The sequence below is a fragment of the Carlito syrichta genome, unplaced genomic scaffold (assembly GCF_000164805.1).
Source record: "Carlito syrichta isolate Samal-C Ts95f unplaced genomic scaffold, Tarsius_syrichta-2.0.1 Scaffold143018, whole genome shotgun sequence".
In the NCBI taxonomy this organism is placed as follows: Eukaryota; Metazoa; Chordata; class Mammalia; order Primates; family Tarsiidae; genus Carlito; species Carlito syrichta.
The window spans coordinates 61403-65740 of NW_007087114.1; positions in this window are offsets into that span (position 1 = coordinate 61403).

Below are 4338 nucleotides of genomic sequence, written 5' to 3' on the forward strand. Positions count from 1 at the left end.
GACAATGGACTTAGTATGTCAAAGAGACGTCTGCACTCCCATGTTCATTTTAGCATTGCTCATAATAGCCAAGACAGGGAAGCAACCTAGTGTCCATCAATGAACAAACGGATAAAGAAACTGTGGGATATATGCACAATGAAATACTATTCAGCCTTTAAAAAGAAGGAAATCCTGTCACTTGTGACAACATGGATATATTTGGAAGACATTAGGTAAAAAGGTAAAAAATAATAAAATTGCTAAAAGAATAAATTTTAAGTGTTCTCACCACAAAAAAAAAAAAAATGAGATAATCCATACATCATTGGGTTGATGCATTAGTTCACAGCTTTTTTTAATTTAATGGGTAACATGCATATTCATCACATGGACATATTGTTGAACGGTGGGGATTGGGTCTCAGGTGGCCCAGTCCCCAGATAGTGAACATTGTGCCTCATAGGTAGTTTCTGAACTCTAATCCCTCTCTCCCCCCTTACTGGTATCACCATTTGTTTGAGATCTTTGTAAATTTTGAATGTTAGTCCTTTGTCAGATGTATAGTTTGACGATGTCTTCTCTCATTCTGTAGGTTGCCTGTTTGCTCTGTTGGTTATTTATTTGGCTGTGTAGAAGCTTTTTAGTTTAAGTTTCACTTATTTATTTTTGTTTTAGTTGCATTTCCTTCCAGAATTTTAGCCATAAATTCTTTACCTAGGTTTGTGTTTATGAGTTTTTCCTAGGTTTTCTTCTAGAATTTTTATGGTTTCTGATCTGATGCTTCTCTTTAATTCATCTTGAGTTAATTTTTGTATATGGGGAGAGTTAGGAATCAAGTTTTTTTCTGCATATAGCTATCCAATTTTCCTAGCACAATTTGTTGAATAGGGTGTCCTTTCCTCAGTGTATGTTTTTGTCTACTTTGTCAAAGATCAGTTGGTTGTAGGTATTTGGGTTTATTTCTGGATACTCTATTCTGTTCCATTGGTCTATGTGTCTGCTCTTGTACCAGTACCATGCTCTTTTAGTTACTACAGCCTTGTAGTATAGTTTGAAGTCAGGTAATGCAATGTCTCTAGCTTTGTTCTTTTTGCTTAGACTTGCTTTGGCTATTTTGGCCCTTCTTTGGTCCATATGAATTTTAGGATTTTTTTTTCTAACTCTGTGAAAAATGATGTTGGTAGTTTGATAGGGATTGCATTGAATCTGTAGATTACTTTGAGTAGTATGGTCATTTTAATAATGTTAATTCTTCTAATTCTTGAGCATGGGACATTTCTACATTTTTTTGTGTCCTCTATAATTTATTTCATTGATGTTTTATAGTTCTCCTTATAGAGATCTTTCACCTCCTTTGTTAAATATATTCCTAGGTATTTTAGCTTTTTGGCTTCTGTTGTAAATGAAATTGAGTTCTTGATTTGATTCTCAGCTTGGTCACTTTTGGTATATAGCAGTGCTACTGAATTGTGTATTGATTTTGCATTTTGAAACTTTACTGAATTTATTTGCCAAGTCCAGGAGTCTTTTGGGGAAGTCTTTAAGGTTCTTTAGGTATAAGATCATATCAGCAGCACATAGAAGTACTTTGATTTCTTCTTTTCCAGTTTGGATACGCTTTATTTCTTTCTCTTACCTGATTGCTCTGGCTAGGACTTTCAGTACTATGTTGAATAATAGTAGTGAAAGTAGGCAACCTTTCCTTGTTCCAGTTCTTAGGGGGAATGTGTTCAACTTTTCTCCATTCAGGATGACAACGGCTGTAGATTTGCCAAATAGAGCTCTTATTATTTTGAGAAATGTTTCCTCTATGCCTATTTTGCTGAGGGCTTTTATCATGAAAGGATGAATTTTATCAAATGCTTTTACTGCATCTATTAAAATGATCATGTGATTTTTTTTTTTAACTCTGTCTATGTAATTCTGTTTAACTCTGTTTATGTAGTTTCATGTTTATTGACTCGCATATGTTGAACCACTTTTGCACACCTGGGATTAAGCCCACTTGGTTATGGTGTATTATTATTATTTTTTTATGTGCTATTGAATTGAGTTTGTGAATGTTTTATTGAGGATTTTTGTGTCTATGTTCATAAGGGATATTGGTCAGTAGTTTTCTTTTTTTGTTGTGTCTTTTCCTGGCTTTAGTATCAGGGTGATATTGGGGAGGATTCCTTCCTCTTCAATCTTGTGGAATAGCTTCAGTAAGATTGGTATTAGTTCTTCTGTGAAGGTCTGGTAGAATTCAACTTTGAGTCCATCATGTTCTGAACTCTTTTTTTGTTGGGAGACTTCTAATTAGTTTCAGTTTTGCTACTCATTATTGGTCTATTCTTTTTCTTCCTTATTCAAGGTTGAGGGGTTGCATGTTTCCAAAAATTTATCCATTTCCTCTTGATTTTCTAGTTTGTTTGCATAGTATTGGATGATTTTTAAAATTATCATTGCATCAGTTGTAACATCTCCTTTTTCACTTCTGTTTGAGCTAATTTGAGTCTTCCCTCTTCATTTCTTAATCTAGCTAGTGATCTATCAATTTTATTTATCTTTTCAAAGAATCCCTTTTTATATCATTAATCTTTTGTATTTTTAAAATATTTCCATTTCATTTAGCTCTACTCTGCTCTTCATTATTTATTTTCTTCTGCTAGCTTTGGTTTTGGTTTGTTTGTGTTTTTCTAGTTCCTTGAGGTATGATATCAGGTTGTCAATATGTGACCTTTCAATCTTAATATGTGCCTTAAGCACTATAAATTTTCCTCTGAGCACAACTTTGGCTGTGTCCCAGGGGTTTAAATAACTTGTTTCATTGTTGTCATTCATTTCAAGGAAATTTTAAATTCCCATCATGAGTTTATTGTTGACCCAAGAATCATTCAGGAGCAAATTGTTTAACTTCCATATCTTTGTTTGGTTTCACAAATTCTTCTTGGAGTTGATTTCTCGTTTTCCACTGTGGTCTAAGATGATGATATGATTTCAATTTTTTTGAAGAATTTCATTAGAGAATGTTTTGGAGCTGATGAGAAAAATGTGTATTCTATAGTTTGGGGATGGAATGTTCTGTAGATGCTTGTTAGTTCCATTTTTTTTAGAGCAGGGGTCTCCAGCCCTCAGACTACAGACTGGTCCATGGCCTGTTAGGGACTGACTGGTCTGTACATCAAGAGGTGTGTGGTGGGCAAGTGGAGTTCAGTCTTCTGTTGGATTAATAGTGGCATTAGATTCTCATAGGAGTGTGAGCCATTATGAACTGCATGATCTAGGTCATGTACTCTTTGTGAGAATCTAACACCTGATGATCCACCCCCATTCTTCAGTCTGTAGAAAAATTGTCTTCCACAAAATTTGTCCCTGATTTCAAAAAGGTTGGGGACTGTTAAACAGGCTAGAGTCCTGTTTAACACCATTGTTTCTTTGTCGACTTTCTGCCTTGATGATCTGTCTATTGCTCTCAGTGGTGTGTTGACATCTCTACTATGATTGTATTCCTGTCTGTCTCCTTTTTCAGGTCTAGTAGAATTTGTTTTATAAAGCTGGGGATTCTGATGGTAGATGCATATATATTTAAAACTGTAGCTGGGCGTAGTGGCTCATGCCTGCAATCCTAGCACATTGGGAGGTTAGGTGAGAGGATTGCCTGAGTCCATGGGTTTAAGACCAGTCTGGGCAACATGGTGAGACCTTTTCTCTAAAATAAATTTTAAAAATTAGCTGGGCATGGTGGCACACACCTGTGGTTCCAGCTACTTGGAAGGCCGAAGTGGACGGATTGCTTGAGCCCAGCAGGTTGAGGTTGCAGTGGCTGTAAGCATGATATTGCACTCCAGCCTGGGCAACAGAGTAAGACTCTGACTCAAAAAAGTAAACAAATAAAACAATAAATAATAAATAAATAAAATTCTAATGTCTTCTTGTTGGATTATCCCTTTATCATTATATAATAGGAACCTTTGTCATTTTTTTCTGTTGTTAATTTAAAGTCTATTTTATCTGGTATGAGAATGGTTTCCCCTGCTCATTTTTGTTTTCCATTTGTGTGGAATATTTTTCCACACCCCTTTACCTTGAGTCTACAGGAATTTTTGTGAATTAAGTGAGTCTCTTGAAGGTAGCAGACATTTGGGTTGTGTTTTTTAAAATCTATTCTATATCTTTTAGTGGGGCATTGAAACCACTTACATTCAGAATTAATAATGATATATAAGGTACTATTCTATTCATCATACTGGTTGTTATCTTGTTGTTTTGCTTACTTTCTCTTTTGTGTTGGTGTTCCATCAAGCCTGTGAACTTTATGATTTCCAGCATTTTTCTACTGGTATTTTTTTTTTTTTTTTTTTTGAGTTGGAGTCT